This window comes from Thalassophryne amazonica, chromosome 20 (assembly GCF_902500255.1).
Source record: "Thalassophryne amazonica chromosome 20, fThaAma1.1, whole genome shotgun sequence".
Taxonomy (NCBI): Eukaryota; Metazoa; Chordata; class Actinopteri; order Batrachoidiformes; family Batrachoididae; genus Thalassophryne; species Thalassophryne amazonica.
The window spans coordinates 66,533,865-66,561,204 of record NC_047122.1 but is presented as its reverse complement, the minus strand read 5'-3'; the positions used below and the strand labels follow the sequence as shown (position 1 = coordinate 66,561,204).

Genomic DNA, 27,340 nt, shown 5'->3' with positions numbered 1-27,340 from the left:
GAACAGAGCGAGTGATTGCGTCAGCACACCGCTTCAGAGTGCAGCTTGTCTGAAAGATTATAATGTGATGTTAAATCTGTCACAAACATACTTTTACAGGTACACACAAGAAGGAAAGAACATGCAACTGTTTTACCACGCTATGACAATGTAAACATGACAGTTACCTTTTTAGACGGCTCCAAATGCTTTCTCCACATCATTCAGCATCTACTAACTTCCTACTTTTAACTCTTATAAGACTGAATTGATGGTTCTTGGTCCAGTGAGACATCAGCATCAATTTGACAAGCTAATGCTTAGCCTAGGCTCTTGTGTCATACATCACACTGACAAAGTGAGGAACCTTGGGGTAATTTTTGATCCTGTGTTGTCCTTTGACCTCCACATTAGAAATATAACAGTGACTGCTTTCTTTCACCTGCGAAATATAGCGATGATTTGTTCCATCCTGTCTATAGCTGATGCTGAGACCCTGATCCATGTGTTTATCTCTTCTAGATTGGACGACTGCAATGTTCTATTTTCTGGTTTCAGCATTAGGGCTCTCCAATTAGTTCAAAATGCTGCAGCCAGACTTATGACACGAAGCAGAAAGTTCGACCACATTACACCCATTTTGGCGTCTCTTGACTGGCTTCCTGTCCCAGTGAGATCAGATTTTAAGGTTCTGCTACTAGTCTATACAATTGTTCACGGACTGGCACCTCCCTACCTAGGTGACCTAATTAAACCCTATGTACCGGCCCGGGCTTTGCGTTCTCAGGGTGTAGGACTACTCTGTGTCCCTAGGGTGAATAAGAAGTCTGCGGGTCACAGAGCTTTCTCTTATCATGCCCCTGTTCTGTGGAATGATCTCCCTGTGTCAATAAAACAGTCAGATTCTGTGGAGACTTTCAAGTCCAGACTTAAGATGCACTTATTTTCCCTTTCGTTTTGCTAGCATACTGGCATAGTTTTGTTTTAGGCTTTTTACTCTTTTAATTCATTTTATTTGTAAACGGAGCGTGCCGCGGCCTCAACTTTATCTAAATTCTGGGTCTTTCAGTGAAGTTTAGGGATAGTGGCTGGCGATCACTTTAGTATTTCTTCTGTTTTTCTTGTTGTTTAATGCTGACAAATTATACTGTATTTGTTGTCTTTCTGATGCCTGATTCTGTTTTTTCTCTCTGTTTAAGGTGCAGCTCCATCCAGAGATGGGAGCTGTATTTGTGCTGGAGGCCCTCCTGTCCTGTGCACCAACAGCATTTCCTGTATATTCGTTTTGTGAATTGTTTCTGTGAATTGCTCTGTAATTTATTCTGTATTATGGCCCAAGCAGAGGTTCACCCCTTTGAGTCTGGTCTGCTTGAGGTTTCTTCCTCAGAGGGCAATTTTCTTACCACTGTTGCTCTGGGAGTTAGTAAGGTTAGACCTTACTTGTGTGAAGCACCTTGAAGCATCTCTGTTGTGATTTGGCGCTATATAAATGAAAATAAATTGAAATTGGAACAAAGCACTGTTGGGTATTTTCTCCTCCAAACATTCTTAAAACCTTTGATAAGACAAACAGAGTCAAGAACCACCAGTGAGACAGAAAGTCAAATTTTACGCGCGGAGTGCGGCCAGGCTGTACACCAAGGCTACACTAAAGTCTGGCCTGCGCTTCGCTCTTTTTATTAGTGAATCCCTCATCACATAAACAAAAACTTGTCCTAAGGGTGGGGGGAATGACGCAAGACAAGTTTCTTCCCGTAACATAAACACACACGTCAATAAGTGCAGCTGTAACATATATATATATATAAAATCCTTAACAAGCACGGCGTCCAGCTGGGAGCACAGTGGGTGGGATCGTCATGCCGATGTGCATGCATCCAAGTCGTGCAAGTGTCAGGGCAGGGGGCCTTTACAGTTCACTTAAAAATGAAAGTGAGCTTTGCTTTTCATTTGGTGGTCACTGTGCAGGGCTTAGAACCAGGCCATTAACTAGGGATCAACACACGTTGGGTTCTATGCGTGGAAATATCAGGAACTGAGGAATAAATGCAAAGGACTGGGAGCAGTTGGAAATCCACTGAGCTCAGGAAAAATAAGAATTTTTCAGACTTTTGATGTCTTCTATGCCTGCTCAAGCAAATATTTAATGTATCCTGAAAGTAGCATATTAAAGGATTATTAACTGGGCACGAGGTCTCTCCGGGAAAATATCGGAGGAGGTTCTGACAGTACGGGCCGAGCAAGAGAGGTTAATAATTGTTTATTATATGGCTAATATTTAAATACACATGCAAATTCTGATATCACCGAATATGAAAACTGCTGGCAGTTTTGGGCTCGTAATCCAACCTGTTTGCTTCACCTCCATGAGGAACTTACTAACAGATGGTCCGGTCGGTAGCTGGTAAACTTTCAATCTCTTATGTTTTTTTCCGATGCTGTTTAGATATTTGAGTATGTTCCCCTCTGACTTGGTTTTTATAATCATGTTTTTAGCTTTTTGGTTTATAACAAATGTGATGCGTGATCTGGTCTGATTGTCATGATAATGCTCTGATATGGGAAATATCAGACTGGAAATCAGCCAATCAGAGCGTGTGTAGATTAAAGTTATTTCCATCTTCCTGCAGTGCCTATTAGAATTGAGGAAAACGAGTAAAATGATATTAAAATGATATTATAATTTAATTATCAACTGCAGTGAATTCTCCAAAAATCTACAGTTGATGAATGTTCAGTGCCATTAGACAAATTTTGGATGCACTTGAACCTTAAGAAGATGGAGTCTGTTTAGTGTGTTTTAAGTATTTCAGATGTTTTCCACAATTCTTCAGAAGTGTTTAAATTGCAAACAATTGAATGGGTTTGCGATTCACTCAGTCAGTACAGTTGAATTTGTCATTAAATAAATAAATGACACTGCTCTTCAAACATTCCCACTCCGTATGAAAGAAGTAAAAGTGAGATTGGTTATGCTGTACTTAGGATGGTGCTGAATGGAGGCGCTGTGCATCATGGAGGTGTAAGTCATCGTGTAAACAGGAGACAGTCTCAGATAAGAATAATAAATTGACAGACACCATTAAAGAAGTGTGAAAGTGGCAGAGATGGCAGTGCCCACTTTGGTATAATGTACCTATTTCAATGTGAATCCAGTGTTTTTTGTTGAATATTTTTATTTATTTGCTTTTACGTGAAGATGTTTTATTATATATTTATTTATTTTACGGGGGGCAGAGAAGCATTGGATATTGGGCTACCCAATCTTTGCTTATAAAAGTCCAAAGAAAGCCATACGGAAGGTGTTGCAGTGAACATTTGCTCTGCTTGAGTGCAGCACAGTCTCACCGTCCAACTCGGTCTGCTGCTCATTGTGTTTCACCGGGGCCTGACAGCAATTACGGTTTGGAAGCAACCCTTCACTGCAACCCAAAAGCAATTCTCCTCGTTTTGTAGTTTGAACAGTGTAATTAAAAGTGGATGGTTGCTCTCCACTGCTGCGCTTGTCTTACGACCAACAGTGTTTTATTTAAATTACCATTTCCCACTAGTCTGTGATTCAGATTATGACCAGGCATGTTTTCCCTTGTCCGTGTGTGTGTGTGTGCGCGCGCGCACTGAGAGCCTTGTCTGACGTCACCGTCAGAGTTGTGACTCTGACCATGAGACAGGCACTGACCCAGCCAGGTCCTTAAGTGGCTTTGCCTCATTCAGTAGCCAGGGTATTTTTGGCAGAGTACTGAGGGACGCACTGATTGTAGTGGGTCATCCAGGATGCCAGTGGTCAGCCTGAATAAGCATCTTTCTCAGCACTGCACATCGAGCCTCGGTAACATGATGTAACCGATCAGTGCCTGCCTGCAGTGCTGAATGAGGGCTAACTGCTGTTTTTGTGTCAACAGCCCTTTTCAGTCCAGAAGAAGAAGGTTATTTTTTGTATTCTTTTGCACTGTTTGTTGTAGTGCCTCTTTGATTTGAGGAAGGCTGCGAAAGGAACGATTGCTCCTTTTGACCTTGGTTCTATCAGTGCTGTAGCCGTGCACAGTTTGCACTCTGACCAACTCTTGCAGGAATCAGCTTGTATTCCTGATAATTTGGAAGCTGAACGACTTCAGAGACTTTCAGAGAACTGAGTGCATTGAGTCTGAATCCATACTTATTTGGTCTGTTGTGACGTCCACACCAGCTTTTTTCCAGCTCATCTCTCATTTGAGTGCGGGTGATGTGAACACAGTAATGTGTTTATTGGACGGTTGTGTTGTTTTGGGGAGTTTCCATTGTTAACCAGTTTACTGAAATGCAGCTGTTTGTCATTGTTTGTTGTGTTGAAATACATGACATTAATGATGCACAGGTGTGCAAGGTGTTAGGGTCAGTAAAAGCATCATAGTAACTAGTTTGGCTCCAACAGCTGAAGGGACTTTTTTTTTTAGTAGCTTTTACTTGTTTCAGCTATATTTTAGAGTTTTTAGTTTTTTATTTTATCCTATTACAGTACTATTTTAATTCCTGTTCTATGTTCTTTTAGTTTGGTTTTATCTGTTTTATTTGTTTTATTTTTATCTTTTTGTGTTATCCTCAGACTTTTACTTGCACTGTTACATGTATGGTGTTTGGTTGGTCACATTAGACTTTACTTTTGTGAAGCACCTTAAAGCAGCTTTGTTTTGATTTGGAAAGTGTAAAAAAACAAACAAACCAAAAAAAACCCCCACAAACAAATAGATAAAATGATAACAAAAAAAAAAAACTGAACTCGACACCATTGTCTCCCACAGACAGACGGATGCCAGGAGGGATGGTGTTTTTATATTTCGCATTTAAGTACATGTTGAATTTCAGATCAATTATCAATCAGTTATCTGTTCAGCTGAATCACAATCAAGTTGACCAACTGTGGTGCATCCAGATCCAGGTGTGTATCCAGAGCTCAATGCCTGAAAATATTTTTGAATTAACTGCCTTCATTGCAAAATTATAGTGCATTGAACTAAACGTTAAATATTGAAATTGGCTATGTACGGACACTACATGCTATTGTAATAGCTCTCTTGTACGTGATTATATTATCAGTTTTTAGGTTGTGATTGTAGTGTTCTTTGTTTGTATTGTCAGAGATACATGTGACTATAGTTCTTGGTATGGAATGCAATCAGCATATGAGGGCTGTCAATAAAGTATAGGTCCTTTTTATTTTTTTCAAAAACTATATGGATTTCATTCATATGTTTTTACGTCAGACATGCTTGAACCCTCATGCGCATGCATGAGTTTTTCCACGCCTGTCGGTGACGTCATTTGCCTGTGAGCACTCCTTGTGGGAGGAGTCGTCCAGCCCCTCGTCGGAATTCCTTTGTCTGAGAAGTTGCTGAGAAACTGGCGCTTTGTTTGATCAAAATTTTTCTAAACCTGTGAGACACATCGAAGTGGACACGGTTCGAAAAATTAAGCTGGTTTTCGGTGAAAATTTTAACGGCTGATGAGAGATTTTGAGGTGATACTGTCGCTTTAAGGACTTCCCATGGAGCGAGACGTCACGCAGCGGTCCCAGGCGCTGTCGTCAGCCTATTTCAAGCTGAAAACCTCCACATTTCAGGCTCTATTGATCCAGGACGTCTTGAGAGAACAGAGAAGTTTCAGAAGAAGTCGGTTTCAGCATTTTATCCGGATATTCCACTATTAAAGGAGATTTTTTTAATGAAAGACGTGCGGACGGATTGCAGCATCGGCTCGCAGCCGCCGCGACGCTCCGCCACAGGAAAAACACCTCCATTGGAAGCCTTAAGGACAAGTTGGAACATGTCCAGCTGTTAAACAATTTCTCATATACTCACTCCACTGAAAGCCATCAAAAGCCGCCTGGATTTTACAAATGGTTATCAACACGGAGGTGTTTTTCCTGTGCCACCGCGCCGGCTGCGTCCCGACGCGCGGACCCGTCCGCACGTCTTTCATTAAAAAAATCTCCTTTAACAGTGGAATATCCGGATAAAATGCTGAAACCGACTTCTTCTGAAACTTCTCTGTTCTCTCACGACGTCCTGGATCAATAGAGCCTGAAATGTGGAGGTTTTCAGCTTGAAACAGGCTGACGACGGCGCCTGAGAGCGCTGCACGACGTCTCGCTCCGTGGAAAGTCCTTAAAGCGACAGTATCACCTCAAAATCTCTCATCAGCCATTAAAATTTTCACTGAAAACCAGCTTAATTTTTCGAACCGTGTCCACTTCGATGTGTCTTACAGGTTTAGAAAAAATTTTGATCAAACAAAGCGCCAGTCTCTCAGCAGCTTCTCAGACAAAGGAATTCCGACGAGGGGCTGGACGACTCCTCCCACAAGGAGTGCTCACAGGCGAATGAAGCCATCGACAGGCGTGGAAAAACTCACGCATGCGCACGAGGGTTCAAGCATGTCTGACGTAAAAACATATGAATGAAATCCGTATAGTTTTTGAAAAAAATAAAAAGGACCTATACTTTATTGACAGACCTCGTATAAGGAATTATTCATCTCACACCTCCGGGAGAGCTTCTTCCAGATCCCGGAGGAGGTTGGAGACATGGAGTCCGAGTGGACCATGTTCTCCACCTCCATTGTCAATGTGGCCGCTCGTAGCTGTCGTCACAGCAGCAATCCCCGAACCTGGTGGTGGACGTTGGAAGTAAGGGATGCCGTCAGGCTGAAGAAGGAGTCCTACTTGTCTTTTTTGGTAAGTGGGACCCCGGAGGCAGCTGACAGGTACCGGCAGGCCAAGTGTGCTGCAGCCCGTGCGTCGCAGAGGCAAAAACTCGGGTCTGGGAGGAGTTTGGGGAGGCCATGGAGGAGGACTATCGGTCGGCCTCAAAGAAATTCTGGCAAACCGTCCGACGCCTCAGGAGGCGGAAGCAGCTCTCCACCAGCACTGTCTACGGTGTGGGTGGGGAGCTGTTGACCCTGACTGGGGATGTTGTCAGGCGGTGGAAGGAATACTTCGAGGATCTCCTCAATCCCATCGTCACGTCTTCCGAAGAGGAAGCAGAGACTGGGGACTCGGTGCATCCAGCCTTGTTGTTTTTGCATCAGGACGGTGTAAGCATGAATGGTGTCTATGGTAGAGTTACATAAAGATAGACACAATTTTTATTGATCTTGGTCTTGAGCTAGTGACCTGGCACTCAGTTTGGTCCTGCAGCCATGGTTTGACTCCTGTCTTTCACAGTTTGACTGCTTAGATTCTTCTTCTTTTTAAATTTAAAGCCCTCTAATGTAAATGTGTGTGTGTGTGTGTGATCACTTCAAAACCACAATGCAGACACACGTTGGAAGTACATTTCCCATTTAGATGGACACTCAATTACCTATTATTTATTTATTTATTTTTTTAGGTATACATGATTAAACTATCATCCCTTTGATGCAGTGCATCTGGAAAGTATTCACAGCGCGTCACTTTTTCCACATTTTGTTATGTTACAGCCTTATTCCTAAATGGATGAAATTTGTTTTTCCCCCTCAAAGTTCTACTCACAACACCCCATAATGACAACATGAAAACGTTTTTGTTTATTTTTGCAAATTTATGGAAAAAAAAACAACTAAAAAGTCACATGTACATAGGTATTCACATCATTTGCTCAATACTTTATTGATGCACCTTTGGCAGCAATTCCAGTCTCAAATCTTCTTGAATATGATGCCTCAAGCTTGGTGCACCTATCTTTGCCCATTCCTCTTTGCAGCACCTCTCAAGCTCCATCAGGTTGGATGGGGAGCGTCGGTGCACATAAATTTTCAGGTCTGGGTTCTGGCTGGACCACTCAAGGACATTCACAGAGTTGTCCTGAAGCCACTCCTTTGATATCTTGGCTGTCTGCTTAGGGTCATTGTCCTGCTGAAAGATGAACTGTCGCCCCAGTCTGAGGTCCAGAGCGCTCTGGAGCAGGTTTTCATCCAGGATGTCTCTGTACATTGCTGCATTCATCTTTCCCTCAATCCTGACTAGTCTCCCAGTTCCTGCTGCTGAAAAACATCCTCACAGCATGATGCTGCCACCACCATGCTTCACTTTAGAGATGGTGCCTGGTTTCCTCCAAACATGACGCCAGAGAGTTCAATCTTTGTTTCATCAGACCAGAGAATTTTGTTTCTCCTGGTCTGAGAGTCCTTCGGTGTCTTTTACTAAGGAGTGGCTTCCGTCTGGACACTCTACCATACAGGCCTGATTGGTGGATTGCTGCAGAGATGGTTGTCCTTCTGGAAGGTTCTCCTCTCTCCACAGAGGAATGCTGGCGCTCTGACAGAGTGACCATCAGGTTCTTGGTCACCTCTCTGACTAAGGTCCCTCTCTTCCAATCGCTCAGTTTAGACGGTTGCCCAGCTCTAGGAAGAGTCCTGGTGGATCTGAACTTCTTCCATTTACAGATGATGGAGGTCACTGTGCTCTTTGGGGCCTTCAAAGCAGCAGAAATGTTTCTGTACCCTTCCCCAGATTTGTGCCTCCAGACAATCCTGTCTCAGAGGTCTACAGACAATTCCCTTGACTTCAAGTTTGGTTTGTGCTCTGACTGTCAACTGTGGGACCTTATATGTAGACAGGTGTGTGTCTTTCCAAATCATGTCCATTCAATTGAATTGACCCCAGGTGGACTCCAGTTAAGTTGTAGAAACATCTCAAGGATGATCAGCGGAAACAGGAGGCCCCTGAGCTCAATTTTGAGCCTCGTGGCAAAGACTGTGAATACTTAAGTACATGCAATTTCTTTGTCTTTTTATTTTTAATAAATTTGAAAATTTTCAAAAAACATTTTTTTCACATTGCCATTATGGGGTGTTGTGTGTAGAAGTTTGAGGAAAAAATTACTTTCATCCATTTTGGAATAAGGCTGTAACATCATAAAATGTGGGAAAAGTGAACCTCTGTGAATATTTTCTGGGTGCACAGTTCATCCTCTTTTCATAAGGATTGTAATGTTCAGTTTTGACTTGGTCTGTTTCAGACAGGTGTTGACTTATGTTGAGGTCATTTTGGAGGCTGTAATTTGTGGTTTTGCTGAACTGTTCTGTAACAGTCCTCAGCCAAACTCTGGAGACGAGCGGTACTGCCACAGTCGTGGGGTTCCAGGAGCTGGGTGAAGCAGTAACAAATGTCATTATGTAAAACAACATCAGCTGATGGTCCGTGGAAATGCGTGTGTTGAGTAAATGTTACGGTATGTACAAACTGAACATGTCTTGTCAACTAATTAACTTGATGTGAGTCACGAATGTCATTAGTGGACATTCAAAGTGTGTGCTATTTGTCTTAGCATCCTGAAATTTAGTAAAGGGGACCTATTGGACATTTACAGTTGGGATTTCCCAATCCAATTGAAGCTGTCATTGTCGACCTGATCAAGGCTTTTTTTTTTTTCTTTTTTTAAACATTGATTGGTGTTGGATGGGTTGAACCCAAGTCACCAAATGAGTGTCGCTTTATAAGTGTAGTGTCAGCAGATCAAAGAAGTAGTCATGGCCTTTGCTGCTTCACTACAGCGTTGTGGTGCACATTTCATAATCACATTAACACACTCCTTTCTTTAAATATGCAACAAATCTATTTTATTCACACAAATCATCAGTGGTGTGCTCTGTTTCATGAGCACGGAGTAATAGTGGGTAGCACTGGGTGCTGCCACTGTGCCAGTTCTAAAAAATCTATTTCACTCTCCTTCACGTAAAGTACACACCAAGTCAGTTTCTGAAGGATGAAGGATGGTGCTTGTGATATGACCTTCTTACCAGCCAATCATAAGAGTGAAATTTTTTTTTCAAAGTCCAAGCTGTCTTCCGCCAGTTTACAGAGACAGTACAATGCATGTAGTCCACCACCCCCCACCCCTTACAGCAAAGGAACGCTTTGGAAGACATTTTTGCATTTTTGAGACTTTTTCCCAATAATACAACAATCTGAAAGAATGTATTGTAATTGCTGAACCATGCAAAAAAGGAAAAACAATCTTCTTAATTAAAAAATTAATTCATTATTTAATGAAAACACAAAGGAACAGCTTGGATTGAAGGTGTTTTTTGTTTTATTTTGTTTTTTTAACACATGCCAGAGCTGTTAAAGTGACAAACATGTAGAATGGATTGACTTTAAGATGATTGCATTCTGCTCTGTGCAAGTGCTATATCATGCATAATACAATACAATACAGTGGTTCGCAGATTGAAGCAATGCTTCGATCTATTGCTTCGTTTATTCTTTCTTTCTTTCGCTTAATTTTCCCCCGCTAAAACCCTAAAGAGCATACGTCTGTGAGTATTATTTACCTTTTCTATGTTAAACTGACCTGTTATGGTCTTCTGAAACAGTTGATAGATGTATTTTATAACTTAAAAACGGGAACGATGCTAATGCGTTTTCAATGTTAAAAGTTAGCATTAAGCAGTTGCAGCTGTCATCACGTTCGGGTGCATTTGTTTTCAAATTGTAATATTTCTTAAATTTATTTTTGTTTATATATTAATAATCTAATGATTATTATATACAATTTTAGAGAAAGAGACAAAAAGAACCTGAATAGAAACACAACAGAAAATCTAAAAACAACTAACAATGAACATACATAAATAAATACATACATACATACAGAAATAAGTGTTTCCTGTGAACACCTAGTGACTCTTACACCTCCACTTCATCCCTGTCTTATTTAAGTTTAATGACAGTTTGTTTCGGTCAAACCATATTTTCAATGTTAATTCCTTCAGTGATTTCCTCCAGAACTATCTGCCAAACTAGAAAACTGCTGCATCCTAGTAAGAGCAGAATACTACTGGAATGAATCTGAATAAGGAAAGTTGTTTTTTTCTCACCTAAATGGATGCTGCACTCACTGCAGTTTATCGTCTGGAATAGTCCCAGATTGAAATTCAGAGCTTCTAGAATTCAAACATTTTCGTGTGGGTGGTGTTGGGTTTCAGCTTTTTTTGTTTTTCCACCGCTTTCATCCCTGAATATGTCAATTGTGAGTCACGTTTGTGCAGATTAAAGTTACTAACTGGGACTCCTGTCTTGTTGTGAGAAAGAAATGAGAATTGTCCTCCGCTCTGTTCACACAGCTCCAAACATTGCGCGGCTCTCTGCTGAGTCGAGTTAGAACGATAGAATGCAGTCTGAATTAATAACTTCAAAACGAAACACAGTTTTGTTTATTTTTATTTATGTCCAGAGATCAAGGATACAGTGACCAATTTCATATTTATTTACTTTAAGACTCAATGAAATACATAGAAAACCTGTAAAGCCTACTTTTAGTACAAAATTCATGAGGTATCGATAAGGGAATTGATAAGCAGTCGGATTGATAAGCAGAATCGATAATGGCATCGATATCGATAAAATCTTATCAATACCCATCCCTAATGTGGACTCATCAGACCACAGCACACTTTTCCACTTTGTGTCTGTCCATTTCAAATGAGCTCGGGCCCAAAGAAGGTGGTGGTGTTTCTGGATGTTGTTGATGTTTGTTTTCACTTTGCATGGTAGAGTTTTAACTTGCACTTGTAGATGTAGCAATGAACTGTGTTAACTGGCAATGGTTTTCTGAAGTGTTCCTGATCCCACGCGGTAAGATCCTTTACACAGTGATGTCGCTTTTTAATGCAGTGCTGCCTGAGGGATCGAAGGTCACGGGCATTCAATGTTGGTTTTTGGCCCTGCCGCTTATGTGTAGAAAGTTCTCCAGATTCTCTGAATCTTCTGATTATATTATGGACTGTAGATGATGGAATCCCTAAATTCTTTGCAGTTGAATGTTGAGAAACATTGTTCTTAAAGTAGACCTGCATTGAAATAAATGCAGTCAGATCTTTGGAACAAAAAATGACTTATATTTACACATAAGATCCTTCTGAATGTAGTAAAGTAAATCTGCAAGCCCAGATCTGTCATTCAACGGAGAAATCTTCATTTAAAAATGACAAATTTACAGCTAAAATTTTGCCCTCCGCAGAACTGTCATCACATCCGGGACGCTGCCGAGATGTCAGGGAAAAGATCCTCTCCCAGCATGCATTGCGCACGCCAACTGTAATTTGTGGATTTACATCAGTTTGCATCTGCACCTTTTTCTTGTCTCATACAGAAGGATGTACTTTTTTAAAAACTTCATATTGTTTTGCGGCACGTTTGATGAGTACACATTTCTTTTATTTGTGCTTGAAAATTATTTTGGGGGACTTTTCATACGCCCGTTTGATTGAGTGGTGTCGCATTGAAAATCTACTGTCTTTCGCAAATTTGTCATTTTTAAACGAAGATTTCTCCTTTGAATTTCTGTGTAGGCTCTCAGTTGTCCAGGTGGTTTCCATAGTAGAGAAGCTTGAATCTTCGACTGGACTGGGTTGCTTGATGCGAGGACGTTACGCTTCAAATCGCAGAAGCTTCCTCAGCTAAAATTCTTGCTCTAGTGGTCTGACTTCTGTCTTGACTCTTGTAGAGAAGAATAATCAAGAAGTCACAAAAGCTGGAGTTTTAAACCTAACCAGACCCCTCCTACCGAGAGGCAGACTGCTATAGGCTGGTGACTAAACAATAGCTCTAATTAGCACCTATTGTGCTCTAGTTAACACCCTCCTAATGACAGGGCAGCTGTCCCTCTCCTGATGGCTCCCTTGACGACTCTGCTGATGACGTGAATGACTCATTACCATGAACAAAAGACTGAAACTGCTTTGACCTGAGTACCCCATTGTAAACAGGGGATAAAGCGTGTCTCAGACCCCCTCCCCGGTTAAGGCTGGGTTTCAAATGTTTCACAAGGAATGCCGCCTTGACCCCTCTCTCAAACCATTTCTTCTCTCTGGCTAATATTTTAACTTCCTTGTCCTCAAACGTGTGGTTAGTGTCTTTAAGGTGGAGATGAACTGCAGACTGAGGTCCACTGGCACCCTCTCTGCGGTGCTGGTATAGCCTTTTGTGTAAAGGTTGCTTAGTCTCACCTATGTAGTGTTCATTACAGTTTTCCTGACATCTGATAGAATACACTACATTGCTCTGTTTGTAACTAGGGATCCTGTCCTTAGGGTGAACTAATTTCTGTCTCAAGGTGTTAACAGGTTTAAAGTAAACTGGGATTTTGTGCTGTCTGAAGATCCTCTGTAGTTTTTCCCCTACTCCTGCTAAATAAGGGAGAGACACTCCTCTTCTTTTTGTCTCTGTCTCCTGTCTATCTGGTCTCTTTGTTCTCTGGGACTTCTGCACTTTGTCCAGGGACCATCGTGGGTACCCACATACTGTGAGGGCTTTCCAGACAAGTTGTTCTTTAGCCCTTCCCTCTGCAGTTGTGGGCACCTGTAGGGCTCTGTGTTGAAGCGTCGTGATCACCCTAAGCTTGTGTTCAAGGGGGTGGTTTGAGCCAAAGAGCAGATATTGGTCAGTGTGAGTTGGTTTTCTGTAAACCCCTGTCTGGAGCTGCCTGTTCTCTCCAATCGTAACATCACAGTCCAAGAAGGCTAAATGGTTGTTTCTGGCATCCTCACGTGTGAACTTGATATTGGCGTCCACCGAGTTGATGTGTTCTGTAAAGTCATCAACTTCCTGTTGCTTGATTTTAACCCATGTGTCATCAACATATATGAACCAGTGACTGGGAGAGATGCCCGTGAAAGACGTCAAGGCTGTCTTCTCCACTCGCTCCATGTACAGATTGGCCACAATGGGGGATACCGGAGACCCCATTGCACAGCCATGAATCTGCCTGTAGTAATTCCCCCTAAACAGGAAATACGTGGTGTTAAGACAGATCTCCAACAGCTGGCAGATGTGGTCTGGTGTGAGTTTGGTCCTTTCAAGTAGAGACACATCCTCCAGCAGACTCTGCCTCACAGCTGAGACAGCCTCAGCGGTGGGGATGCAGGTGAACAACGAAATCACATTAAAAGACACAATTGTTTCATCTGCCTCCAGCTGCAGGTCCTTGATCTTGTTCACAAAATCTTTTGTGTTCTCCACATGGTGTTCTGAGTTACCCACTAGAGGAGCCAAAATCCACTTGAGGTGCTTGGCCACATTGTACGTGATGGAATCTGTGCTACATACAATAGGCCTGAGTGGCACGTCCTGTTTGTGGATTTTGGGCAGTCCATAGATGCACGGAGTGGCGTCCCCAGGGTACAGTCTGTAGTATGTCTGCCTGTTGATGAGTCCCTCTTTCTCCAGGTTTTGGAGGTAGCTAATGATTTTCTTCTTATAGCCACTCGTGGGGTCTCTCTTCAGACGTTCGTATGTATTGGAGTCACTGAGCAAGTTGTTGATCTTGGCCTCGTAGTCTGATGTGTTCAGGACCACCGTGCATCTGCCTTTATCCGCTGGCAGGATAAGGATGCTTTGGTCCTTTTGCAGTGCTGACAAAGCTTTCCGATCTTCTCCTGTGATGTTGGACGGAGGAGGCTTAGCACTGTTCAGCACTGCTGTGACTCTTAGTCGGAGGTCCCCAGCTTCTGACTCTGACAAGCTGTTATGTTTAATGGCTGACTCTACTGCAGTGATGTAATCTACTGTCAGTATATGTTTAGGGGTCACTGAGAAATTTAGTCCTTTAGCGAGCACATCCTTTTCTGTCTGTGTAAGAACCCTGTTGGAGAGATTCTTTACCCAATTTTCCCCGTTGTCACTAATTTGTCTGGGTGTATCTTTAAAAATACTCCCACTGAAAGTACGCCTTTTCTGCACTAAAAGGTTGTGAAACTTCCTGATTTGCTGCTCCTTACTTTTTTAAATGCTCAGCCATTTGAATTTTAACTATGAACTTTGTGATCTTATTATGGGCCTCTTCCTCCACTAAAGTTTCTAACATTTTGTGCAGACTATCAAGATTATTTTGGAGGTCTAATATTTTAAAATGAAGCCTTCTAATTCTAAGACCCAAAATCCTCCTACGGTAACTGTGCTGGATCTTTTCTGCTGTGTGACCTTCTTCTAGTGCCTTTTGCTTCATGCATTTGGGAATAACATTGTTTTGTTTGCATCTCAGGTTAAATCTTAAGTGGTTTCTAAAGTTAGCTATCTTTTTAGCAGTCTTTTCCAGCTTACGTACCAGTGCCAGGGCCTCATGCCCACAGTTGGTCGCAATGTTTCTGTGTAGGCTCTCAGTTGTCCAGGTGGTTTCCATAGTAGAGAAGCTTGAATCTTCGACTGGACTGGGTTGCTTGACGCGAGGACATTTTGCTTCAAATCGCAGAAGCTTCCTCAGCTAAAATTCTTGCTCTGGTGGTCTGACTTCTGTCTTGACTCTTGTAGAGAAGAATAATCAAGAAGTCACAAAAGCTGGAGTTTTAAACCTAACCAGACTCCTCCTACCGAGAGGCAGACTGCTATAGGCTGGTGACTAAACAATAGCTCTAATTAGCACCTATTGTGCTCTAGTTAACACCCTCCTAATGACAGGGCAGCTGTCCCTCTCGTGATGGCTCCCTTGACGACTCTGCTGATGACGTGAATAACTCATTACCATGAACAAAAGACTGAAACTGCTTTGACCTGAGTACCCCATTGTAAACAGGGGATAAAGCGTGTCTCAGACCCCCTCCCCGGTTAAGGCTAGGTTTCAAACGTTTCACAAAGAATGCCTCCTTGACCCCTCTCTCAAACCATTTCTTCTCTCTGGCTAATATTTTAACTTCCTTGTCCTCAAACGTGTGGTTAGTGTCTTTAAGGTGGAGATGAACTGCAGACTGAGGTCCACTGGCGCCCTCTCTGCGGTGCTGGTATAGCCTTTTGTGTAAAGGTTGCTTAGTCTCACCTATGTAGTGTTTGTTACAGTTTTCCTGACATCTGATAGAATACACTACATTGCTCTGTTTGTAACTAGGGATCCTGTCCTTAGGGTGAACTAATTTCTGTCTCAAGGTGTTAACCGGTTTAAAATAAACTGGGATTTTGTGCTGTCTGAAGATTCTCTGTAGTTTTTCCCCTACTCCTGCTAAATAAGGGAGAGACACTCCTCTTCTTCTTGTCTCCGTCTCCTGTCTTTCTGGTCTCTTTGTTCTCTGGGACTTCTGCACTTTGTCCAGGGACCATCGTGGGTACCCACATACTGTGAGGGCTTTCTGGACAAGTTTTTGTTCTTTAGCCCTTCCCTCTGCAGTTGTGGGCACCTGTAGGGCTCTGTGTTGAAGCGTCCTGATCCCCCCAAGCTTGTGTTCAAGGGGGTGGTTTGAGCCAAAGAGCAGATATTGGTCAGTGTGAGTTGGTTTTCTGTAAACCCCTGTCTGGAGCTGCCTGTTCTCTCCAATCGTAACATCACAGTCCAAGAAGGCTAAATGGTTGTTTCTGGCATCCTCACGTGTGAACTTGATATTGTCGTACACCGAGTTGATGTGTTCTGTAAAGTCCTCAACTTCCTGTTGCTTGATTTTAAGACGTCAAGACTCTCCTCCTGCCTCTCGGTAGGAGGGGTCTGGTTAGGTTTAAAACTCCAGCTTTTGTGACTTCTTGATTATTCTTCTCTACAAGAATCAAGACAGAAGTCAGACCACCAGAGCAAGAATTTTAGCTGAGGAAGCTTCTGCGATTTGAAGCGAAACGTCCTCGCGTCAAGCAACCCAGTCCAGTCGAAGATTCAAGCTTCTCTACTCTCCTTTGAATTACAAATTTGGGCTTGCAGATTTACTTTACTGCATTTATAAGGGTCTTATAAATACATATCAGCTATTTCTTTCTGAGATCTGACCACATTTATTTCAATGCAGGTCTACTTTAAACTGTTGGACTATTTTTTCATGCAGTTGTTCACAAAGTGGTGATCCTCACCCCATCTTTGCTTGTGAATGCTGGGACTTTTGGCGATGCTCCTTTTATACCCAATCATGACACTCACCTGTTTCCAGTTAGGAACTTTTGCTCTGTCCCACCTTTCAGTTGAAACCTATATTCAATTGAATATAGGTTGAAGAGGATTTTCAGATCATTGTATTCTGTTTTTATTTATATTTTACACAACGTCCCAACTTCACTGTTATTGGGGTTGTTATATATATTATTTGGTAATGTGAGTTTGCAATTTGCGTTTTCCCTAATTATGTATTTTGCTCTACTGTGCATTTTACTTGTGGTTGAAAGCATTTTAATGTAATGCACATGGTGTTTAGCTGTAATTAAATGTACTATTTAAATAAGTCAAAATAAAAGGGACTTGAATTGGACTTCTTATTCTTCAGAACAAAAGGTTTCCAGTTTGCTAGTATTTTATCACAAACAATTTACTACTACATAGATACAGTACATGGAAGCAACTGCTCCCAGGTGTGTTATATTGTGAGCTTGCTCAAAGATCCAAAGTTTTATTCCAAAAAGTCCTCACATAAAGTAGTAATGTCATTTGTTGAAGAGCTCACAGTGCCAAATACCTTTAATACCAGCCATTTACAATGTACTATTAGCAAATTCAGATTGACAGGTGCTTCTCTGTGTCGGCTGATGTTCTGACTGTGTGACTGTCTTGTACAGTACTGTGGAAGCTTTGGGCTGTAGGGAGAATATTTCCCATAGCCACATCATTATTACTATTAATTAATTAATTAGTTTATGTTTGTACTCCAGTGCAGCACGGTGGATTATTGGTTAGCACTGGTGCCTCACAGCAAGAAGGTCATGGGATCGATTCCCACCTGTGGCCTTTCAGTGTGTGGAGTTTGCGTGTTCTGCCTGTGTATGTGTGTGTGTTCCCTCCGGATGCTCCGGCTTCCTCCCACATCCAAAGACATGCAGGTTAGGTGGATTGGAAGCTTTAAATTGTATGTGTGGGTGTGAATGTGTTTGTTTGTCTATATGTGGTCCTCCGACAGACTGGTGTCCTGTCCAGGGTGTACCCCGCTTCACACCCTGTGACCTTTCCTTGGAGTAAGCGGTTGATGACGAGTGAGTGAGTGATGTTTGTTTTAAGGATGCAACCGATCTGATCCAGTATTGGGATCGGCTTCCGATACCGACGTCATTCATGTATGGGAAAATACAGATACAACCTGTTTTCCAATACTGGAGAGGAGCCACTGTGAAACCTCTCAACTGCTGCTCCATGCTCTCTGCTTTGGTTGCTGCCGAGCATGAGGAGAGGTGGGGGAAGGTTTCTGAAGCCGAGCTGTTTGAGAAAGCTCTCTTCTGCAGTGTTCTAAGCCACGGGTAGTGGCAAATTTCTGCTTGGCTCCCGTGTTCAAATTGTCTGTGCCGCCGAGCATGGATTTTTCCGAAAAATTAACTGAATTGTTGCTGAAAATGTGTGCTGAAAAGTTAGCCACTTCAGCGTCCCAAGGCTGTGAAGTGCTATGAAACGCCAGCTCAAAGTGCAGCTGAGGACAGCTGAACAGAGATTCTGTCCACTAAAAGGGGAAAAATCTCCATAAAAAAAAATTCAGTATTAATCAAGATTTTTTTCGCATGAACACTGCTGATGATACATTTAGAAATTTACGGTTTATTTTACACTTGAAAGCCTTCATGTTTCCAAAAATGCCAAGTTTGCTCAGCAGGAAACCAGTGAGAGAGAGAGCAAATGAGAGTGTGAGAGAGAGGACTGAATTTTAATTTTTCACTTTTAACACTTGCTTTGACAATGTAAACATATGTCTCCCATGTCTTTAAAGCTCGATCTAGGCTTGCACCTTCCGGCAAATTGTAGCTGAACTTTCAGGTCTCCTTTTTAAGAATAATATTAAAGCAAACAGAGTTCTGGTATCGGAGTTATATTGGTATCGGCAGATAGCCAAATTCAGGTATTGGGATCAGCTGGGAATTGAAAAATGTGTATCAGTGCATCGAAACTCCAAACCAAAACTCGTGGTTTTCCATCAGCCCAGGTTCCAGTTGTAGTTTCAGTTACAGTTTTCGACTTTCTGGTCGCTGTTTGACACGTACGACTTTAAAGACCCAACAGGAACATGGGAACGGGGCTGCTAGCCTGGTTATTGCTGACTGGCTGCGCACTTGTTCATTTCACAAAAGAGTTGCACTGGTGATCACTACTATTTGCCCCTCTTGTGAACAGTACTTCCTCCTTCGTGCCCCCTCAAAAGACGACAATAACACAGTGATGTGTTTGTCTGATGAGTGAGTTAAACAGAATTCCACATTAGGACGTGTTTGGAGGACAGTATATTTATGGAAGTATGACAGAGGTGCAGTACAAGATTGATGCTGAAAAATGCTGCCCAACAATAAAACAAATAAACAGATTTAATGCTCTATGTGCTTGAGCAGTGTGCACCACAGCTCAAACAGTGCACCGAAGCTGGTGGTAAAGCAAACCTTAACTAGAACGAGCATCAGTACTGACAGAGCATGATTATGGTTTCTAGTTGTAGTTACTGTTGCACTGCAGTGGCAAAGTGCTGTGAGATGAACTTCATCCCACTGCTGTACTATTGCATCAAATCACCTCACTCCTGAGGACAATATCAGAGCAGATCGTGTTTCAGTTGAGCTGTAGTTAGCGTTAGCAGCAAAGTGACTCTGGCTGGATTCCATATAAAAAGCCACATCGGGGTTGGCTGTGCTACACTGATGCTATGCTGTTCATTATTTACAACACATTGACCACGAAACTTAATAAGCTTCAGCTTTAGCCAGGATAGGTGGGTCTCAGGGATAGGAGTTTGACAACCAGTATCTATCTATCTATCTATACACAGATGTTTCAATTCCAGGTGTGTCCTTTGACAAAACATTTCATCTGCATTATCTTGGTCCACCCAGCTTTAAATGGGAGCTTCACGTGCAGGTAACCTGGGTTTGACTGACATCCGGTTCATGTGGACTTGATGACTCATGCCCTTCATGTTTTGGTATCCTGGGATTGAAGTACTGGCCCAATGTGCCTCAGGGCCTGTACGGGACTCACCTCTTGTCCTTTAGATACATTTAGTGTATAAAGGGATGATAAATGTGTTTGTTAAATTTCACCTGCAATAAATTAAAATATCCATGTTTGATAGAGAACACATCAACAGTCACGTGTATCAGCTGTGCTTTTCTCTCTAAACCATAGGTTGTCCTTGCTTTTGTAAACACCTAGACACATACCAGACCTGACTGCAGCTCCCTTTCTGTTCTCATGCAGAAGATCCAAGTCCTAGGCAGGTCTTGAAGGATGTTGTTGTCTGGGCTTATCCCCAGATTCTGTTGTGTGAAATACATGAAAATCTATAGCCCTGTTCAGACAGGATTAATTTAAATACAGCAGGTGGGGTCAAGTAATTATTAAGCACCGCAGTCTCATTTGAGGGCGGGCGCTAAAGGGGTAAAATATGACGCATATGATGTAATTTCTCTACTATTCTCTAAGATTTTGGGCAAACTACATTCAAACAAAGTGACAATGCAAAGAAAACGTGAGGATGCGGTGGAAAGTGGACATGTGTTTCGGTTTGTTTCTGACCCGGAGCGCAAACATGTTGAGGCGGTTGTGCAGGCGAGAGAACGTAGCTACTCTGGTTAGCTGTGTAGCCGTGTAGACACAACGTCACCCTTTCGCCTCATCTTCCCTTCTCCACTGGGAACCAAAAAAAAAAAAAACCTGCACTTTTTGCAACTCCTTTGGTGATTGTAGCCGAAAACTAAACGGTACACCGTTTTCCCGTGTCAAGTTATATTGTGTATATACTGCAAAATGGGAGCAGCTGTCCCCATAAGCGGTCAAATCCCACAATATTGCACAGGGTTTAAACAAGCCTGCCTGCCATATTGCCAGAGTTCATCAGTGATTTTTATTCAGCCACTTTTACTCAGTGCACATCCACGTGTCATTAAAGATTCCTGTGTGTGTGTGTGTGTATATCTTTTGAGAATCAGTCATAAATGTTACAGACGTCCTTAGTTAAATGACATTACTCCACCTTCCCACGCCAGATTAATCATGTCCAAATGGGGCTTAAGACTTCGCCTGGATGGGATGCCAGTCTGTCACAGGTCCCTTCCCCAGCCAAATCCAATACCCATTAATAGCTGGATGTACTGGGACAATGCAGACAAGTGCCTTGTCTGAGGACATGGACATGTACCAAGGACAGCATATTGCTTGACCAACTCATATCCCATTGAGCATCCTGCTCTGCTACTGTGAAGATGAACCTAAATAGTTCTTATTTATTTTTGTGCACTTGATTTTCATGAAACATTATAACAGTACTAGGATGTTGTCTGTGGGGATCCACGGGTTCTAGATTGGGTAGCTTTTATAAAATAGGTACCTGACATTTTTCGAGGGTGGTAATAAATTAAGCGATGAGTTGGAATGGTGTGTGAGTTCATAATGTTTTAAGGCCCTTATGCTGCGTTCACACCGGGCGCAATCAGACGCTACAAATTCACGGGGGTCGCGTGGTGACAGATGCGCCACCATCGCCCGGTGTGTCGCTCTGCTTTTGCTGCGAAAATTTGCCCTGGTGCGTCATCAAATAGGAGGAGCTTCCATTCCGCTCACCGGCTCCGGTTGTCAGTCAAGTTAACATGACGGACCTTGATCACATGGGGGGCGAGTTGTTGTGGAAAGCTGACAAACGTCATGAGACGTTCCCAATTCAGGGAGTATAATTATTTGCTTCGGGAGCTGCGTCTGGATGACGGCCGCTTTCAGCGGTCCTTCCGCCTCTGCGGGACCCAGTTTGAGGACCTCCTGTCTCATTCACGCGCGCACATGTAAACAATAAAAAAAAAAAAAAAAAAAGAAACTCTGCTGCCTGCTGTGGGGCTGCTCCTCGCTCTTCCCCCAAAACTCTGTCATAATTGTACTTAGAAACCAGTCACCATTTGTTTTATTATACATCTGTGTAGTTAATTAATAAAATATTCTCCACAGATGATTCAGTCATGCGTGCATGTAAAAAAAAAAAAAAAAAAAAACTCCGCTCCCCCTGCTGTGGGGCTGCTGCTCACTCCAAAAACTCTGTTATAATTGTGTTTAGAAACCAGTCACCATTTGTTTTATTATACATCTGTGTAGTTAATAAGTAGCTAAAATAATCTCCATGGATGATTTGCTCGCGCGCGCACTTAAAATAAAAATAAAAAGAAACTCCGCTCCCCCTGCTGTCATAATTGTAAAATAAAGGACAAAAGAGACATAAGTCCTGCTCACAGGCTGCTACCAGAGACAGGACATGTTCACATCTTCAGTCAAACTCCAGACATCTCCACGTCACTACATATTCAGTCCCTGATTGGTCATCGCAGCACGATGAGACGAGACGAAAAAGTTCTGATTTTTCAACTTGGGGAGGAGGGCAACGCAACGTGACGTGAAGCAATATTGCGCCACAAACGCGCCAATCGTGCAAAATCGCTTCACTCGCGTCGCTTCTTTCGCGTCGCTTCTTTCGTGTCGCGCTGCGTGACTTGGCGCCAAAACGCGTTGTTCCATATGGATTACATGGCAGCCTGTCGCTCACGTCGCGCCCGGTGTGTACACAGCATTAGACCTAAGAGGACCGCAATCCTGAACTGAATGAACATCCTCCGAGGCCGGTAATTTTTACCAGGGGTTGTACAATGATTTTCAAATCCTCTTCAGCCTGTATTCAATTGAATACACCACAAAGACAAGATATTTAATGTTCAAACTGATAAACTTTATTGTTTTTGTGCAAATATTTGCTCATTTTGAAATGGATGCCTGCAACACGTTTCAAAAAAGCTGGGACAGTGGTATGTTTACGTTTAGCCTTAGCTGCTTGTCAAATGACTGTGCTACAGAGCAGCGCTTTATGCTGTTTCTTTCGTTGTCTTTCTGTTGTTCCCTTGAAGCTGAAATAGCTCCAGAAAGGCTGTTTCTTCCCTCGCAGATGCGAAAGCTGAATTTGTCATCTGAATTTGCATCTTTTGAATTGTATGGAACAGCTGGAGGAGCATCTGGGTGAGTAGGGTGGCGTTGTCACTCAGTGATCAGATGAACTTCCAAAGCTCATGCATTGTTTCAGGCAGATTAGTCTCTTAATGGACCTTTGCTTTTTTGTCTCCCTCACCCCCAAGTGTTGTTTGTGTTTTTGGTAAGTGTGTGTACCTTAAAATTGATATTGTAGTAATTGTACCCCTGCAGTGGTCATGTTGAGGTGTTACTCGTGTTGTGGTGTAGTCACAACCCTATTTTCCATAGTGTATGTTGCACCTGTTTAAAAAATGGCTTTTGAAGAGGAAACCCCTGGAGTATAAGTCGCACCTTTTTTCTTTATTTCCAGCTCTTTAATTTGGGATTTTTGTGCATTATTGTAGTCTAATTATTGTTTGAACACCTATTTTTTTTAAATGTGATGAAGCTTTGTCCACACAGACCCTGTCCTCTCATAACAGCACAAAGTTTACCATTCTGTTTGAAGTTACGCCACTTTATCTTTACTTTGGTGAATTTTTGGCAACATGACTGTAACAGCTCAGAGAATGTGAAAGGAGAAAGTAAACGTAGAGCGCTGTCCCTTGCAGCGCACCGCCTCGCGTCTGCTGATACAGCGGTAGGGTCGTGATTCCCCCACCACGTTAATCACTTAGACTAAAACTAAAGTTTCCATTCAGGGTAAGGTGTATGTTCCTCTTTGATGTGTTGTCTGTGTGATGTCATCACCATCATATGTGGGAGGACATCGGTGGTGTGTGTGTTGGTCCTGTGGAGATGCATGTTGAAGGGCATTATGGGAGAACAATGGTGTGTGCGCTGGGCTGAGGCCACGTGGCAGATTAAATTAGCAGCAGTTGTTTATCGTCTGTCCCCCTCCACCTCTCTCCCGTCCATCTGCTCTCCTCGGTCCTGCCGACTCCATCTCTGCTCTCAGGCACAGCTCCAGCCCCCCCACCACACGCGCGCACACACACACACACACACACACACACACACACACACACACACACACACACACACACACACACACACACACACACACACACAATTGCCGTCCCCACGTCTCACACAGACGCACACAGTTTTGAACACTTGCAGTATCCACCAGCCGCCCAGTCATGACACAATATCCTCAGTGTCACCTCTCCTGCCAAGTGTGCTCTGGCTTTCCTCTATGTAGATTAGCCACGTGCTAATTCTGTGGCTTTTTTTTTTTTTTTTTTTTTTATGGAAGAGAGAAAACAAACAGAGAGGAGGCGTTTCCTCCCCAAATTGATTTGATGACTGAGCAGAAAGCAGCTGGTGTTGTGGCTTGAATTACCGTCCAGTCTGTATAGTTCAGATAGCTGTCGAGTGAACACAGTAGTTGCTGCTTTTGAAGCTGAATTTAGCCGATAAAGACACAGTTTCTTAGAAAAATGTTTAATTAAAAAAAAAAAAAGATTTTTACCCGTCACTCACAGTCACCTTTTGTCAGCGGGGCAAACATTGTGTTCAGTACTACAATTGAAGATAAACTGATGAGATAATTTAAAGTGTTGATAATGGATAAAATAGTGGGACACATATTTGGTTTTCCACATTGTGAAATCTTAATTGCCTGTATTAATGTCAGCCGTCATCACGCTCCTCATCTTTAGGATTGTCTTTTCAGCTTGAGCTGTTTGAGACATGCGTCAGTGGGCTGGTATGCAGCTTTTCTGCCTACGTCTTCCTCTGTGTGTGTTGTGGAATCTCCCTCTAAAATCTGACGCTCTTCTGTCACATGTGTTTATGGCGGCATGTCAAAGAGGCGTTCATACTGTCGTCACGTTGTGTTTGATGGTTGAGCAGTAATGTGATGCACGGTGTCTGTGTGTAGCACTCTGCACAGATTTAAGGCACCCTACATTTCAAAAATATTCTATAGCTGCAGCCCTAAATAAATTTAATTGAAGCTTAAAAAAAATGGTTTTAAGCAAGAAAGGTGGTCAACCATTTTACTTGAAATATTCGCTATTTACTGCTTGTCAATTGTTTTTGTAAAGGCTTTAGGTCAGTGGTGTCCAAACTATTATAGAAAGGGCCGAGGGGGTGCAGGTTTTCTTTGCAGCCACTGACTCCAGCAGGTGACTTCACTGATGAACTCATCCCACTTGCTCAAAGGGATGTTAATCAGTGAAGTCACCTGCTGGAGTCAGTGGCTGCAAAGAAAACCTGTACCCCCTCGGCCCTTTCTGGAATAGTTTGGACACCATTGCTTTCGTCATATCAGAACCATCTGTACTATGTTTATCATCGCAGCAGGTGACTCATGGTCCATGTTCTAGTGATCCTGTAGCACCATGTTCTTCCAAACCTGCACCTTGTTCTGTTGCAGTCGTGGCAAGATGACTCTGCTGCACTGTGCCATTGGGCCAGATACTTTGAGCAGATCCATAAGGCTGACTCCCCCCCCCCCACCCCCCATTGGAATATCTGACATCTCCTATGATAGTGTCCTGATGGCTGATCCTCCTCAGCATCTCTAGTTTCAGTGATAAAGAGAGTTTTACATACTTAATATCCCTTGTTTATTGTTTCAACATTCTAAAGAGATGGAAGGAGGGAGAGAGAGAGCGCTTCATGTACTGTTTTGAGAATGGAGTTCATTTCCGAAAATAAATAAAAGCACTTCATTTAGTCATTTGGGGTCCGTTTGGGTAAATTGTTGGAGTCAGTTTGGATCAGTTTGGGTAAATCGTTGCACCCCTCCAAGGGACAAGTTTTTCACAGCCTGTGCACACGTTCACGTGCAGCGTGACTGACTGAGGATTACACCGGCCGCCTGTGCTTACGGTCCGGTGTCAGTAAGCTCCTGATACCAGGAAAGATCCAAAACTTGTAAAGACGTGAAAAAATAAGTAATTACCCAGGAAAACAGAAAGGGACACACTAAATTTGACAATCTACGTGACGGCGTAGCGCCATTTTGCCACTGCTTAGGGAGAGACCTGGACTACGTATTGATGTTGTTTAAAAACGCAAAAGTACTTTTTATCCAATTACTTGATTAATCGCCAAAATAATCAATAGCATACTCAATTTCTAAAATAATGGATAGCTGTAGCCCTAGACCCAAAGGCAACCTTGTGTTTAAAAAAACCCAAAACAAAACAAAGAAAAGCACCTTTATTCTTTCCTGACTGGCCATATCAGGCCTCATATGGCTCACAACAGCCGCAACTGTACAAATGCAGACAGGCAAACCCGTGTGCACAGCGTGAAACTTGGGACGTCACACTGCACGCTGAGCCACACAATGTCTCCCTGTGGGACATTTGACCAGCGTGTGCTCGGAGTGTCCACTTGTTTCAGGATGTGCACGGCTCACAGACTGCCTGGCAGAGACAGTGGAATTAGTGTGAGTGTGGCTCCACATCGTGATGCCAGTCAGTCATTGGTGATGGATGATGGAATCATTCAGCTGCTCAACCCTAGTCCAGTACCAACGTCGAAATGTTCACTCACAGTAATATCTCTGCACTGTTTGCTGTTTGTGTTGCACTTTGAAGTAAAAGGTGCGACAGATTGGGCTGTTGGAGGAACTATAAAGTGATGCTGTCTTTATGAAGGCTTGCAGCATGGTGGCCACAGGGGCAACCTACATGAGCTATGTGGTGGCCACAGAGTAATGTTTTGTGGCCACAGGCCATCGGTCCATTAATGTCAAACCTTCTTTGATCTTTAGACATAAATCTCTGGGTGATTACAGGTTTGACTTGAATACCCATGAAAGTGTTTTTGTTTGGCTAGTGCCTCATTGTGTCCTTTGGAGATTAGCCATAGTCAATAAAGCCAAACAAATGTGCTGGTTATGTGTCCAGTTGTTACTTTTACCAAGAAAAAGCAGAAAAAACAACACTGTACTACACTCACTATGGTATGTGATGTACTTCCTGTTTTAAATTATACTGGTTGGTTGTTTCCCATCTAGCCCTTGATAACTTTATTTATGCTGTTTCAGCATGAGCTTGCGCAGGAAAGCATTTAAAAACTGGGCAAAGAAATACTCGGAGCATTGTAGTTTCCCACTTTGTTGGGCTTCACCCAAATTTAACTTCTCCACCAGGTAAAATAGTCTCTGTTAGCAGTAGCGTATAGTTTCTTTTCTGTTTGGGGATGTGATGGTCTAGTGGTTAAGCAGTGGGCTTTACATCAGAGGATCCTTGGTTCAAGCCCCCATCTGGCTGGAAAATCACTGTGGGCACGGCCACCAATCTCCAAGTTGTTCGCACTGTGTCGTGAGCGCCTTGCATGGCAGCAGCCTGACATTGGTGTGTGAGTGTGTGGGTGAATGTGAGGCATTACTGTAAAGAGCTTTGAACTTTTGATATAGATGGAAAAGCGCTATATAAATGCAGTCCATTTTTCTGAGTCAAACAGCCGCTATAAGTGGCTCCAGGGATTTTCTCTCTCTGGTCAAACAGGCTCTGCAAGCAGCAGCACAGCGTTAGCGGCAGTTTACACATCACATTTTAATTTAGTTATGTTTTTGA

At 42.7% G+C, this 27,340-nt stretch overlaps 1 protein-coding gene across 2 annotated transcripts in view; it reads left to right on the top strand.

The window, feature by feature from the left end:
* Positions 1–27,340, top strand: part of arid1ab (AT rich interactive domain 1Ab (SWI-like)) — a 129,610-nt gene that overhangs the window by 20,831 nt on the left and 81,439 nt on the right. The gene's annotated exons all lie outside the window — the stretch shown is intronic.